This window comes from Oryzias melastigma, linkage group LG21, assembly GCF_002922805.2.
Source record: "Oryzias melastigma strain HK-1 linkage group LG21, ASM292280v2, whole genome shotgun sequence".
Lineage (NCBI taxonomy): Eukaryota > Metazoa > Chordata > Actinopteri > Beloniformes > Adrianichthyidae > Oryzias > Oryzias melastigma.
This window is the reverse complement of record NC_050532.1, coordinates 7388463-7404593: the sequence shown is the minus strand read 5'-3', so window position 1 is coordinate 7404593 and position 16131 is coordinate 7388463. Positions and strand designations below refer to the sequence as shown.

At 37.4% G+C, this 16131-nt stretch overlaps 1 protein-coding gene across 3 annotated transcripts in view; it reads left to right on the top strand.

The window, feature by feature from the left end:
* Positions 1–16131, top strand: part of si:dkey-91i10.2 (uncharacterized protein LOC555224 homolog) — a 67379-nt gene that overhangs the window by 19083 nt on the left and 32165 nt on the right. The window contains exon 1 of one of the 3 annotated variants that reach the window (XM_024287031.2): positions 2612–2967. The exons of the other annotated variants lie outside the window; for them this stretch is intronic. The gene's annotated coding sequence lies outside the window, so the exon portion shown is untranslated. Of the gene's footprint in view, positions 1–2611; positions 2968–16131 lie in introns of those variants that run through there. 3 annotated transcript variants of the gene reach the window in all.

Sequence of the window (16131 nt, the reverse complement as noted above, 5' to 3'; positions counted from 1 at the left end):
AGAGTGCAACAAAGCTACACATTTTCCACATTAGTACTTTCACAATGACACTCAACGTTGTTTGCAGCTCAAAAACTGTCTATCTGACAGAGCGCTGTGTACCGCTCAAAATCACCTCGACATCACTAAGCACAACCAGAATTAATCCATATATAAGGCTCTCTGGATTATAAAGTGTACCGCCACTTTTGCAAAAAATCCAGGCTTTTAGGTGTGTCTTAGAGTGCAGAAAATATAGTAATAAATCCTCCTTACACATGTTTGAAACTCTCATCTCACATACTGGTATTCTGTAGGGATGCAACGATTCACTTTCCTCACATTTCGCTACAACAGTTTAACATTCTGCTCAAATTTAAACCGAGAATTGTGGCATCCTAGTTATAGCCTTTAGTCACGTTTGACTACTAACTTCATACATTTGAGTTATTTGTTGACTGATACCCAGCGTTGTGTAAATACAGACACTACTACTATGTTTACTGTGTTTCTCACAAAATTAATGGCTGCTATTTTCTACTTTTTTCTGTAAAATATTTAAACTTTTTGCTGTATTTAAAAAAGTATTGGTAACCAAAAAAGCCAAACAAAAGCTGACATTTTTTTTAGTGTTTATACCTTTATAAACCTGTCCATGTTGCAGAGATATTGTGCACCCTCATGAATTCCTTACAACGGTGGCTTATTTGCAACATGAGCTGCATCTGCAGTAATCAGCCAGTTTCAATCATTCCTCATAAGAGATTTTAGCTAATTGATGTAAAAATGGATTTCTACATGGCCAGGGAGCCTGTATTTACATGCTTTGCCACCATCCTTTGATTTATCCTCCTTGTAGTCAGCTTATTGATTGATTGATTGAAATGTTGGAGAGCTGCTGGTTACAAGAAGGACTTCCCAAGCTTTGCTGTGTTCATGTTGATTGTAAGCAGCTTTGAAATGCTGAACAGTGGGAGCTGATGGTGAGCAACCCCCTCCAAAGTGGGAGGGCTGCATTATCCTCCTCCTGTGTGACTCTGCTTTTGCATTTGTGGTTAAATATGGAATTGCTGCAAATGGGGAAGAGTTGCATGAATGCAAGCAACCGTGAAAAAGAGAATGCTTTAGTTTAACAGGCACCAGGAGAGCTCTTGAATCAATAGCTTTGTCTCTGTGTGACATTTGTTTGCACTCGTAATAACAAGAGATGTCTGGTTGATGCCTGTAATGGCTGGGCCATAAGGATTCACATCGGAAATCAGGGATTCTGCAGGATTTTAGAGAAATTCTCCATATAGTCCTAAAAAATAAAAGTTGGAATCTTTGTGGAAGGTTTGTTTGAGAGCTAAGCTAAAGAAAGAAGATTGCAAGCATATATAAAGCTGGACATGTACAGCTATGAATGTAATGCGATCAGATTGTTTGCCGTATTCAGTCTTATTTTTGATGAAAGGAGAAAAAATATTGTATGTAATATTTCATCCATCCGGATTTCAGTCCTTTATTCATCAAACCCCTAATTGATCCATCAATGGTTTCTTTGATGATCCATCAATCAATCCATCCCTCAGGGTCTTAGAGCTCTTTGTCATAGGACTAAATATCTTGTATTTGTGTTGTGTGGAAAAATTGTCACAACATTTTAATGATTTAAAATATTACATGTTTCCAGTCTTTTCCTAAATTAAAACTCTTATATTATGGCCTGCAGCACCCCTGGTCTGCAAGGACCATATTATTTTTGCAATTCTTCTTTCTTTCTTCTCATTTGAAGGTAAATTTGAACCCCCCCAAACTCAAAAACTTGCCAGAATTTGCACGCACCAAGTACCCACCGAAAATGAATTTAATGCATTCAGACTGGAAAGAAAAAGTCTGTAACCACAACTGAAGTTTTGATGACCTTAGACATTTGAAAGGGTCGCCATCTTGAGTTTAAAAAAATCCTTTTGTACCAGCTACATAGGGATTTCAATCTATCAACTCTTGAGAAGATACTTGTGGAAAAAGTGTTGGTATTAAAATGTGTAGATTTTCAATGGCCTTAGCCTAGTGGCAAGTTCACAAACTGGCGTCTCCTTTATTGCTCGCACATTTTTTATCGAAATATTGTGAAAATGTCATACATGAAACGTTGGCTCAAGCTGAGCAAAATGATATGACATTCAATATGATCAAATCAGGGCGTTGTTGACAAAATTCTCCGTTGCCATGGAAACCCAAACCTTTACTTTTACAGATTCTGCTAAAAAATTACACAGACCTGTTCGTGACCTCCAGGTGACCAAAAGATAGATTAGTTGTCGTAGAGATAAAACCAACAGATTTTTTTATTTTTTTTTTAATGAATGTGATACTCTGACGGGGGTGAGGGGCATGTAGCAGCCGCTCAGCCAGGGGGGCGGCGAGCTTTTCATTTCCTTTGAAATGAGATGAGAGACCATGAAAGTTTGAGTGGAATTCATTCATGCTTTGCATCATGAGACTGCTGCACCCTGTCTGCTCCAGAGATTTATGTCTCACTCATGTAATTAGGTCAGAAATAAAAAAATAAAGAAAGATGTTTTGAGCTGAGAAGGGAAACTCTGGTTTAAACTGTGTGATCTGCTGTCGTTTGATTCAAACAACCCAAATGACTTGAATTCAAGTTGGTAACACGACTCAGTGATGACACAGCCGCAGCACCTGTCTGCACTTTGCTTTGTTTGTGCTTTAAAGAACCTCACAACTCAAGCAGATAGGCCGCTTCCCGGTCTCCATGTCGACCACGAGGGCTGTTCATGTCTGAGCATGCTCAGTTTGGCTCGCCTCCCTGCAACAATAGCCAGTGAGAGGGCTTGCACTCACTCACACACACTCTCACACTCATTCTACTCCAGCTCACAGTGGGAGCGAGACGGAGAGGAGAGGCTGCCTGCTGCGCTGTGCCGCGCCGCGGAGCTCCCGACACACTCCAGCCTTCAAAACACACACATGCTCCTAACAAAGGTGAGCTTTCAAACCCGCAAACATCCATGTTGTCTTGTGCTTTCCGGAGGCAAACGGTGAGCAGCATCTTGTGCTTTACATCTGTGGAGGATGCAGAGTGAGGACAGTTGTTGCAGGTGGAAAAGCTCGGGATAAAGAAAGACATGTGCTTGTGAGTGACAGTACTGCATGGAGTTTTCTTTATAGAATCTGATGGCTTTGCTACTATACTATCATTTGTCTGGATTGTGAAAAGCAGGTTCATTTTGGTCAAATTTAAGGTGTTGGAATTGACAAAGCAGGGATGGCTGAATAATTCATTCAGCCTTGTATGGAGAGAAGTCAGCTGATGACAGCAGGTGTAATCTAATGCTTTGCATGGACACAGTTTTCTTTGATAGCACAGCTCAATTTTTACAACCTCCCATTTGCTTATTCAAATCTAGATCATCGTCCATGTAAAGCCTCTTGACTTTACAGGTGTAACTGGAACTGAAAGAAAAGCAGGGAAAGCAGATTAAGTCAAATGTTATACGATCTACAAGCTCGGGGAATGTGAGGAGCTTCTCCGGAGCCCGGCTGACCCTTGGATGATGTGTGTGTGTGGTCTGTCTACCCGTGTGGAAGCGTGTGTGCTGGAGGGGGTCGGACTGAAAGATATCTCCAATATTGTCTTGTAGTCTCGCCCGGGTTCTCTCTGAGGCATGCTTGGGGAGATTCGCTCACAGACTCCGAGAGCTGCTCTACCCGCCTCCCACAAGATTAATTATCATGGCTGATGAATTCCTGGTTGGTCGATAGTGTATTCCTCTGCAGCCGGCAAGCCCACAGTGCATGTGCGTGCCGTTGTCTGATCGCAGAGCATCATGAATATGGAGCTGTTCAAAATTTGTTTTTGTTTTTTTTGCTTTTTCTGTTATCTAGTTGCCATGTTTGCTTTTTTGTGCACGGTGAATAAAATCTAATGCTTTGAAGTGAATCCCTTTTGTATTTCCTCTCCATTTCTGCTAATCCAATTGAATGCTTCCACTTACAAGGAGCTCTTAATAGAAACTGTCCTCCTGTCTGTGTCACCTGTAGAGATACATGGGGGTGGGCTGTGGGGGGCAAATGGAAAACAAGAGGATTATAAACACACAGACGGTGTCGAAAACAGCCAGTTATACAGTGATAGATGTTAAAGAGAGTGCGGGATAGGCACTCTTTCACCCTGTGGAAAATTGGAAAATAAATTGAGTTGACATAACCAGGTTTGCATAGAGGTATTGATGCTGGGGAGTGGGAAGAGTGAGACTCAGACTCCAGGCTTAGAGGGTTCACGCCAGGCTAATCGTCTCTGTTAGGGGGGACCAAAAGACTTCCTGGGGTAATAATTAGCTATTTCCATCTGCTATTGATTAGAAAGATCAAAAACATGGACTGCCCAGTTTTTCCTTTTTATTTTGCATGCTTTAATGAACACTACTTTAGTTTATCTCTAAGAACATGAGTTTCAAAATGAAATGTAGAAATGCCATTTTTTGTTCTTCTTGTTTGAGAGAAAGAGACAGGCTTTTTACAAAAGATCTTTGTGATGCATGGGATGTCATGTTTGATTATTGGAGCTGTGTGTGTGGCTGTAGCTCTTGAATCTCTGAGCAACAGGACTGTTCTCTGCTTCTTTGCCATCTTATTTTATAACCTCTTGTTTTGAAAGTCTAAATTGGTTTCAGTCGGATTTTTGTAGATGGTTTTCGTCCTGCAGGTTGTTTGTTTCATTATGTATAAAAAAAATGCCCAAGATGGGTTGTGAGTTTTACTAAAGGGTGTGTATTAGCAAGAGTCTGGCGATACGATAAGTATCACTATATACGATGCATATCGCGATATATACATATGTATTTCCCAAGACTGTATCAGAACAACTTTTCCTTTTTTTTAAAGTGTATGATTTAGAAAAAAAAACTCTAGCTGAATATTATTACGCTATTCATTGTATCAAATGATCTAAGCACTGCAACTGTATCTCATATATCCAAGCAAATTCCTGGTGCATTTCTTTTGGTAAATTAAGAAATATTTGTTCTTCAATGGAACAGACAAAATTGTCTGATTTCCGCAACAAATAAAAAAATAAATAAAATGATTGTGCCTTAACCAATAAGGTTCTAAAAGTTTTATTGAAGAAATTAAAGTGCTGTTTATTTCCAACATGGCTAAAAGTAGCTTATCCAGTACTTTTGTTGTTGTTTTGGTGCGGTATGGAGCTGCTCAGTGTGCTCAGTGCTCATTTTGTTCCATTTATTAATTCTTTGGTGTAACACATCATTCCATTTCATGCATAATTACAAATATATGCAAATAACTTTGTCTCTGAGAAAAGACAACGTATTGTTTCAGCATTCACAATAAGAAATCTGATATTCTGGGAATATCTGGTTTCAAAACATGCTTTTGGCTACAACATGTCATGCTGCAATGTATACATGTGACTGGGAAATACAGGCTATAGAGGTGGTGCAGTTTCTATGTTGATGATATTCATTCAGGTTCTGTAAGCTGAGGTGACAGTGGATCAATGGCTCTTGTTTCCTTTTTATCTCCAATATCAACAATTACTTTGGCCCAATTGGCATCACATCCTTTGAGCGTTTTCCTTCTCTTGCTTTTCCATCCATCCTACTCTGCTTGCTTTATTGTCTCCAGTACACTTTCTTTTCCTGTTCTCATCTTACCATTTTATTCCAGGATGTGTCTGGGAGATATTGATATTTGGTATGAACACAATAGACTTTTTCCTCAACCAGTAATTGATTCACGCGTGATTGTCTAAAGCAAGAAAAAATAAAAGAGGGAGTCAGAGGGTTAGGGGATTGATTATGGTGATGACAAACCACATGGGTTCAAGCTCTAAGTTCTACCAGGTGATTTCAGTCAAGATATCTGAGCAGACAAACGGCGGCTGATGAGATGGTGATTTTGATGTGAGTGTGGATCGAAGTGTGAGAACAGGATCTTCAGGGAGACGGAAATGTTTTCCTTTAAAGGAGTTACATTGCATGCTTTAGTCTGCAAAATAAGCAAAGTCTACTGCACATAGGTGACCCTAACATTTAAAAAATAAGGTCTAAACACTGTGACCCTCGTTTTTGCAAAAGCAACCATTTGGGAAACACTTTTTAAAATCGTTTTTAGGGAAAAACAATCTAAAATAGGAAAATTACGCTAACATTTAACATTTTAGTCATTCATCTTGTGGAATTTGTCCAACAATTCAGCTGCTACTGGGTTTCTAGAATGTTAGGTTGTTAGATCCTGGTTGGCTGCTGTAGCTGATGCTTGTAGTTTTGTGGGGGAAACAGCTAGTTGATGTGCAGGCAGAGTTTGAGTCAGTCGCTATCAGTCCCTCTGGATGGAAAAAAAGCATCAGATTGCACAGCAGCCTGAAGCACATCCACATGTGCTTTAATTACACAGCCCTCTCTCCCAGCTGATTGAGGCAATCATGTATGATCATGATGGACACCTGCAGACTGTAGATTTCTTTCTCAGGTGTTTTTTTTCATTTTTTATTTTTTATTTCCCCTTGTACTTTAAAAAAAATGTTTGCGTAGATAGTTTTATGCGGCTGTAGTTTAAAGTTGTGCGTGTATAAATTATATATATATATATAGTATTTTTTATACATGGTGATACACAATTGCACACAGTTACACACAAAACGTACCACGAGTTACAAATCAAGAATTACGCACACACAAATCAGATGAGTCTATTTTCTCTCCATACCTCCCCATCCCCCCATGGCTTTTATCATAGTGTGTCAGTGTTTTTCATCCAGCGTGCCTCAATACACTAATGGTGAGGCTGGTCAGGTGTGTCGTTGGAAATTATTAAATCACATAATTGGTCTGAAGAGCATTTACCATTACCAGGACATCAGCTCAGTGTTCATCCAGACACGACCAGTTTTCACATTGAGTATCTAGAAATATGAAAGCTCATAAAGTACTTTATTCTTTGTGTTTATTTGATTCCTATTCAAAATGTTTAAATGAGAATGATTGTCCTGCGATTTTGCTGCACCTTTGGCCAATCGCTCTAATTTTGGAAAATGCCTGACCCTGTAAGCTAGCGATAAGGCAACTCCAGACCTCGAGGGCCGCATTCTTGCATGCTTTCCAACATACTCTGCTCTAAGCTATTGTATATATTTTTTGTCTTAACATGCAACTCTATTTTCCTTTGTAATTTGAAGCACTTTATGTCATGTTAGATCATCACCAACAGGATCTAATGCTAGCAGGACAACTTTTGACATTTTTTTTCATCAGAACCTCATGGATAGTTCATCTAAATTTAACATGATCCAATAAGTTTTTGTTTTGTGTTCTTTTCAGAATTTACAATGACTTCATTGCTTGGGTTGGAAAAGGAAAACAGTTTTTTTGTGTTTCTTCCATTTGTTTTTGTTGGGCAATTTTCCAATTCCCAGCCTAGAACGTTCCCAATTGTAGGAACCCCCCCCTCCCCCATCAAAATCAGAATATGGGAAAATGGAAAAATGACTGTCACCCTTACCGAACACACCAATATGACTCCAGTCTCAAGATAACACTTATTTTCTGGTTCGAATACTGTAGTTATGTCTTATTTCCCAAATTTACAGTCAGACATGAAACTCAAAAGGAAAAAAAAAAACCCAATCCAATAATACCAATTTCAGCAATTACGTTTATTTACCTCTAAAAACAACAGTATTCAAAATAAAATGCCTTTTTATTGTCACAGAATATAGTTAGGATGCTATATTTTCTGTAAGGGAGCACAAAAATTCTATCTGTCATTAAAAATGTGAGATATTGAGAAAAATCAAATATTATTTATCTTTACTAAAAACTGCATTCATGTCTGTATTTATTGGTGGTGATGGATTAAAAGATATGTATTATTTTCTTTGATAGTGTTTAACTTCTCAAACAAAATGTGTTTAATCAGGTGTGATCTTCTTATGAGATCCGATTTCCAACTTTATAACCAAATAAGGGGAACCCTCCTTTTCCTCTTACTTTTTATTTATTTTTCTCATTTCCGTCTCTCTTATTAGCAAAGGTGTGGTTCATTCTATGTGTTCTTGAAGAGCTTCGGACGATGCAGGTCTTCAAAGATGTCCACAGGAGCTGGTCAGTCAATACCGAGGCCTTGGCGTATCCTAAGAAGTCCTTGTTAAAGCTGACAATGAGCCAACAAGAAAAGGCTTTTGGAAAACATTGGCAACCTTCAGCGAGGTCAGAGTTCAGCATTGATCCGGAGAAATGTGGCGCCCGTTAGAACACAGAATTCAAAGTGCTTATTTTCCTCCCATCGACTCATAGATTATTTAGTGAGTGATGTACACACCAGTTCCCACAATGTGGCCTAAACAGCTTGATACAATATATTATCACCACAAGTGTTCGCTCACCTGCTTTGACTCACATACGAACTGAAGTGTCATCCCATTCCTAAACCATAGAGTTTAATAAGATGTGGGTCCATGTTTGCAGCTATTACAGCTTCAACTCTTCTGGGAAGGCTTTCCTCAAGGTTGAGGAGTGTGTTTTTAGGACTTTTTGACCATTCTTCCAAAAGCACATTGGTCAGGTCACACACTGATGTTGGTGGAAAAGGCCTGGCTCTAAGTCTCCACTTTAATTCATCCCAAATTAGTTCTATTGGGTTCAGGTCGGGACTCTGTGCAGGCCAGTTCAGTTCATCCTCACCAGACTTTATGGCGATAAGGAAAAAAAAAAATTATCACTATGTGAATTATTTCATGTCACAATAACAATATATATCAGGACCACAGTAAGAATATTTTCAGTTATTGTCTGAAAAAATTGACAAAAATGTCATTACTTACTTTTTCTGACTTTATTTTTTCAAGTAACATGTAACTGAATTGTCTCAATTTAGAAACATTGTTTCAACTGTTTCAAGTTTCTTAGCAGGAAAGCACTTTTTTGCACAGAAGTTCAGCAATAAAACTAAACAAATAAAAACAATCTAAAAATTGCATCATAGACACTTCTCTATCTCCACACGTTATGTATCGTCATATTGCCCAACACTACCAGACTCAGTCAACCATGTCTTTATGGTCCTTGCTTTGTGCAAACTTTGGTTGGGAGCATTCTCCAAAATATTTTGGTATCCTGAAGCATTCAGAGTTTCTTCATTTTCTAAATACTAAAATTCCACCAGAGCATGTTAAAAACACAAAAAGCCATAATTTTTCATTTGAGCGGCTATTCAAATAAAATGTTTTTCAGCATTAAAACAGCTTTTAAAGCTCTTGATCCTGTAGGATATTCTCCCTGCTCCCTGATGTGATGGAAATCACTAACAAAAATAGGATTTTTCTGATCTAGAACCGTTATTCCTTACAAGAGGGGTAAAATTTTGTTTTATTCAAACAGATTCTTACATCTTATGAAGAGAAAAAAAGATTGCACTAAATTTGTTTTAGAGCAAGTCTTCTCTATTATACATTATAGGGGCTGCTAATAAACACCTCACATTCTCGACTGATGGAAGAGAGATTAAGAGAAGAAAAGACTCGATTTTCTATGAAAATTAGAAGAGATTGAAGAATTCTTTTTTATTTCTGAATCAAATTGTGCTCATAATTTTGGTCTGAGAGCTTCAGAAACAGATTTCAGAGAGCAGGACCAAATGTTAGTCATCATTCCAATATGTCAGATACATTTAACACGTTTGAGAAGTCTTTTTTTTGTCTTATTTACCAATGTTACCAGCTGTAGCTGTTGCCAGTATCTTAGATCAGATTATTTCAAAGGGAAACTATCTTCTTATTCATCTTTTATCTTGAATGAAAGAGATAACCATGGGAAAAGGAACAACAATAATAAAAATCAATAGCAGCTTGTTTTGCAGCTTTCATCTCTGTGAAGGGATTCCAGTTCTGACAGTTTTCTTTGAAAGTGATCTTAATTCAAATTCCCTAAATCTGTGACTCTATTTTTTCAAACATTTGTTCTTTTTATCTCTTTTTCTTCAGGTGTCCTACATGACAAAATTGCTCTAATAGGCTAACCAGTGTGGGATTTTCTCCTTCTGTGTGAGCGCTCCATCTGCTTTAGTCTCCGTTTGTGTCTTAACAGCGACCTTTACTCCTGTGCCTTTTCCTCCGTTCATTCCTAGGGATGAGGTGACTCACTCTGCCATCTGCTCCACAACAAATCCTTTCCTGACATTACCCTCAGTCAATGTATTAACATTGCTACTGACATGACACTGATACCCATATCTACCTTATCTATCTGCCTCACTAATAATCTAAAGTGCCTCCCTCCTTGTGCTCGCTGAGTTTTTATCTGATTGTCCTCCGACATACACTCACGAATCCTCCACAGAACCTCGCCAAGTGTTGCGTTCGCTCATTTCACACTCATTTTTTCCTCTCTCGTTAGTCTCTACCTTTTCTCCCGAGACAGATTGCAGGAATGAGGTCAGACTGTGTGTGTTTGTGTGTGAGACAGAGGGAGAGCATATGGACAGGAATGTGTGGAGGCTGTTGCTTTGTTTATGTAGACTTCTCTGATGTCATTATGACCCCCTGCAAAAAGAGCATCAGATGCAGGAAAATGCTCTTGGCAGGAGGGAGGGGGGCAGAACCGTGTGTGTTTGTCCATGATTGTTTAGGTGAGTGCCAACCTCTGTCCCCAACCTCACTACTGTCACATTTTATTTTTGTAGAATCCAAACGGGTTTACGTAAGTAATTTAGTTTTTCTTCCATGAACTTGCTCGATATTTTCAGAGTAGATTAGAATAATGAGGCATCAGTTTGTTGACATCCTTGATCTTTAGAAAAAAGCCTATTTTTTTTTACGGTTTAGGAAGTCTTATTATTATCCAAAGTGAAGAGGGAAGATACACTGATCACACTGCAAAAACAGGACAAACAGAAATAAGTCAAAAAGTCTAATACCATTGGTGTATTTACTTAAAAAAAAAAAAAAAACTGCTTATGGGGTAAGAAAATGTACGGAGCCCCTAAAGGGACATTGAAGATAAAAAAAGGAAGTGTAAAAATAAAAAATAAAAAGTTTTTTTTCTGTTGAGCACCAGATAGTGGCCAGATTTTTCTCTTAATAACTCGTTTTCTTTTTCTGGTCACTGGTGTGCACCATTGACTATATAAGTACAAACTGGACGTAGCAAGCGTTGAGGTCCCCCATAGGACATGTATTACCTTCAGCCCTCGCGAATTCAGGCCAGAGCCTTCACGTCATTTCCTGATACGTCTTCTGCCATATTGCAACGGATGGCCACCTTCGGCAGCGATTAGTCCGAGTTGGTCTGAGTCACATTTTTAAAGGAACCGCTGTCACCAATCAAGAGTGAGGTTGTTCCAGCTTCATCGAAGGCCACACCCTTCCCACTGAAAGCAGCTCGGGGAAAGCTGTCAATCAAACATTTGAGACAGGGCCAACGCGAGACACATGCTTTTACTGAGGCATCTGATTGGTCCATTTATAACTTAAATAACTAGTTCTAAAGAAAGTTATGAAAAATAAAATGACTGAGAAATAACTGTCTTTTTTCACTTTGGCCTTCTTGAAACCCGCAGGTACTTCCTATTTGGAACACAAGAAGGGAGGGGTTGCTCAGTCAGATAATAACCGGAAAACATTTTTAGAAAGAAATTTTTGAACTTCAGATTTTCTTTTTTTTTGTACTTCAATGTCCCTGTAGGGCTCTGTAAAAATTGACTTAGCAAGAATTTTTATTTTAAGAAAAGAATTTTTGTTATGAACATGCTATTGAAAAACTTTCTCAATAAGATTATTTTTTGGCAAGACAGAAAATAAGACTTTTTTTTTAATTAGTTTATTTACTTTAGGATTTGTTTTTTTGCAGAGATTTGCTGAGTTTCCATGTGATCAGCAACCTGTAATTCTATTTCTTTAACTATTAAAATCAACCGTTTAAACAAAAGCATAAATGTGTTTGTTCATGCTGTCATTTCTATTTCATAAAAAGAAAAACATCATTGGCAAGCATTGGTTTCGGCACATCACATTAGTACAAAATCTGTAATGAGAATAAGCAAAGAAAATTGGATTTTGTGGATCTCTACTAAAAAAAAATGATTCCATATAACAGCTTAAAATTTTAATGTACCTAATGATGTCAGAAGGGAAATTTTAATTATCTTCAAATGTCTTTTAACAAAAAGCTGATTGCCTTATCAGTGGGATTCGTTTGGTGCTCCATGGGTGTAATATTACACAAAGACACATCAGTCGCATGGCTAGTGTTAAAGCTCTGTAGACAAGATGTTCTTTTTCTTTTCAAGACGATTTAAAAACTCTATTGATACTTTTAACTGTATTTTGAACCAATTTTTCCCAATTGTATTTTAAAGGAAGATTTGCTGAAGATATCTTAATAAAAAGCCTGTTCTTAACCCAGAACCTGCTTACGTAACTCATTTGACCTCTTTGTGTAAGTTGACCTTATTTAAACAAGTGCTGACAATGCAGCAAATTACTTATTTATGGAAGAAAGGTTTACTGTTACTATCTGTCTGAATTGTTACATATATTTATACAGAGCTCACTTAATTAAAAAGATCAATTTATGGGCCAATTTAACAGGGAATATGTATAGACAAAAAACAATAAATAAATTAATTCTGCATTATGACAATTTTGAATTTGAAGCAGTCTTCTATGTTCATTTTTATTTGAGTTTCTGTAGCGCTTTGAAAAATTTAAAAAACCTCTAAAACAAGCTGAAATGAGGCAAGAAAAAATTTACTATGAAAACATTTCCAAAACAATTTGACTATCATGAAAAGTGTGTTAATTTTAATAATTTGATTTAAAAATATAAATATTTTTCCAGGTGCACAGGAAACCAGGGTTTATCGCCACTAAGGAACATAAGTCTGGGTCTCCGGGCAACAACAAGATTCACGTCTCACGGTTTAATCAATTCCAAGAACGCATTTATGTGTAACAGGAATTGGGGTTTGAGCTCATAATACCAACAAAAACAGGATTTCAGGAAATCAGAATGCTGTGGAGAAATCTGACGAAATAAGGAAATTAATATGTTTCTTTATGTTCTATGTTTTGGAAAAGCTATATTTGATCATTTGGGTTTATGTGTTTAATTATTCATTTTTTAAATGTTAAATTGAAGTGGACATTTATTGTCTAAAGTCTTATTGCAGGTTGAGAATAAGCTTCCCACAATTCCATAATGTTTAGTCAGTTACCATCTATTTCTCCTTCTTTCTATGTTTCATGACTAAGTCAATAGCAACTTAAAGGGCAAAAAAGTGCAAAGTCTCAAGAGTCAACGATTATGAAAGATGCTCCTTTGATTTGAAATTGATCATCAGAGCACCGCTCCAGGCAGGAGGCTTCTTTCTCAAAATATCATCTCATTATTTGACTGTCATTGAAAGGCCAGCAGTGTGTTTGAGTTCCTACCTAAACGTAAGGATTACACAACACATCCTGTTCTATTAGTCACTCCCTGATGGCCTCTTTTTCTTTATTATTCTCTAAAGAGATTTCCTCCATTCATCATGCAGCACGGATGAGCTGTGATGATGGAGGCTCTTCATTTCTCCTCCTCTGAGATAAATAACTCAGTCGAGGCTTCATAAATGAGCTCATCTGGCATCCTGTTTGGGGGGTTTGAACTTGAAATGCTGTGACAGGATGGTAATCACTGCAGTGCAACACGGATTAAGGCTCGTTAAAAGATGCCGTGCGGTTTGATGTGGGAGCGTTTTCTGTTGTTGGAGGGATTCGACCACCGAGCTGCGGGGGATCCAGAACGCCATTCACAACCCTTTTCATGAAGCCATGTTTCCTCCAAGTTCATAATTGTGCAGTTTTTTTGGTTTATCACCTTAATATGAGTGAGTGACATGCTGGTTTAAAAAGAATTTTAAGACCCACTCCGGTCATCTTTTGATCTATTGTAAAAGCTTTCTCAGACGTGGTCTTTTAGTTATGATTTTGCTGTTTTTAGCCAAAATAAAGAACCCTGTGTCGTTTTCTTGGACATAGTCTCTACAGAGTGGCAGTAGTTCATTAGAAATCCGCCTCTGAGTTGCCGGACGGTTGGTGTGGAGCAGGAGTCTGCAACCTTTAACAGTAAAAGAGCCATTTGAGGATGTTTTCTACTGATCAAATCTTAGTAGGAGCCGCAAAGTCTTATTTTGATACTGCTGCACTTTCATCACAATGTATTTTTTAATAATAGATATAATTTATTCTTCTTTTGTGGCATGAATAAAAACTGAAATATAAAAAGAAAGTAGCATTTTCTCAACATGTGAATTTTTTTACGATTGACAGAAGCTTGTATGATTTCCTTTCAAAATAAAGTAAGACATACATTTATAAACTTGACTAATTTAAATCGAATAAATGCTAATTTAGCAACCCTTACTTGAAAAAAAAATACTACTATTTTATTTTTCTTTAGCCAGAGAGCCACTATGGAGAGCTAAAAGAGACAGAGCTGCAGGTTGCAAACCCCTGGTGTGAAGTAAGTCCACCCCTGCTTCCCGACATCCATTTGTTTATACGCTCTGCAGTTAGCTTACAGCCCTTCATAACCCCAACATAAAATTACCAATATTAGTTTCTAATTATTTTTTTAGGATTAAGTTTAGCTTTTTACTGAATTACTTCAGATAACAAGGTTGTGTTGGAACTAACAGCAATGCAATTTTAAAATACTAAAACATTAACATTTATAAGGTGGAAGAAAATGGTGAGCAAAATATAGGTTGAAGAAAACAAAGATGTACATGAATCTAGTAGTCTATAAGTGGATGCATCAGAATGGAGCTGAGCAAGGACCTTGTGGTCCGTCTATTGTAGTTTTTTTTCTAAGCAAACTCATGATTTTTCAGTCGGCTTTTTGATTCACAACGATTAAAATAAAGATATACTTTTGAGCTTAATTTTCTTTATACGGGTATATGTCCTCCATTATGAGAAAAATGCAAGACGAACATGCTAAAAACACCAAAATCACTCTTTTCATTGGAGTTAACGGAAAGCGTGCTTAAAAAAAGAATGCTGAGTCACAGCAAATTATCATTCTGCACTTATATGTGGAAGGGGAAAGGATATAAAAGAGCAAGTAAAGACTTAATAAGTGACAAAATGTATTACATTTTAAAAGGTAGCAGAGCAAATCTGGAAAATTCTCCGTTTAAAATGTCATCCACATCAAACACAAGAGCACATCATTCTCAAAGGCTTGTCAGACCCTCCTTGGATCACTTCAAAGCGCGGCTCTTTGGAAAGCACTTTATCTGTTCTACAAGGCCTCATTTCACTTGATAGCTTTGGTCATCGTTTGCATGAACAGGCTCCTTTGAACTCTCATTTCCACTGAAAGACTCCCTCTTTTGTCCTGGCCTCATATGAGCGCATGCCGTTCATGGAAAACTTCATGCAAAAAAGCCCAGCGTTTGCTCTGAGGTCATCCGCTGACTGTATTATTCATCTGCAACATTTCCAGCACACAGCAAATAAAATATGAATGGAACCTAGACCACCTGGGTCCACAGCAGACCACCGGGGACACTACATGCAAGTGGAAATATCTCTATTTTATATTCATTTCAACTACGATAATCTCAGTATTAGGTTAGATGTCCCATTAAATCCCCTAAAATGTAGAAATGTAAATCTTATTTAATCACCTGTGAAATGCAATCAAAAACTTTAGAAAATCCCAAATTTGAAATATACTTTTTCAAAAACAATATTCCTTACCATTTTTCCACGTGCTGTATCTTGACATGATTTGGAATAATATAAGGGCTGAGTTTGAAAAAGCTGCTTTAAAAATAATGATTTATAAAATCTATAGATTTAAATGTTTTAGCATTTTAAAATTGCATCGCTGTTAGTTCTAACACAACCTTGTTATCTGAAGTAATTCAGTAAAAAGAATGGCAGTAAAACTTAATCCTAAAAAATAAATAGAATCTAATTTTACATTATATTACAGTATTTGATAAACCAATGTAGACTTTTAACTGGTTGGCTGACATTATCTAGTCAAGTTTATTGTCCATATGTATATATTGTATCATATCGATGCACTGATATCATTGTCCTTTTAGATTCCAGTGTTATAGAAGAGCTTGAAAATA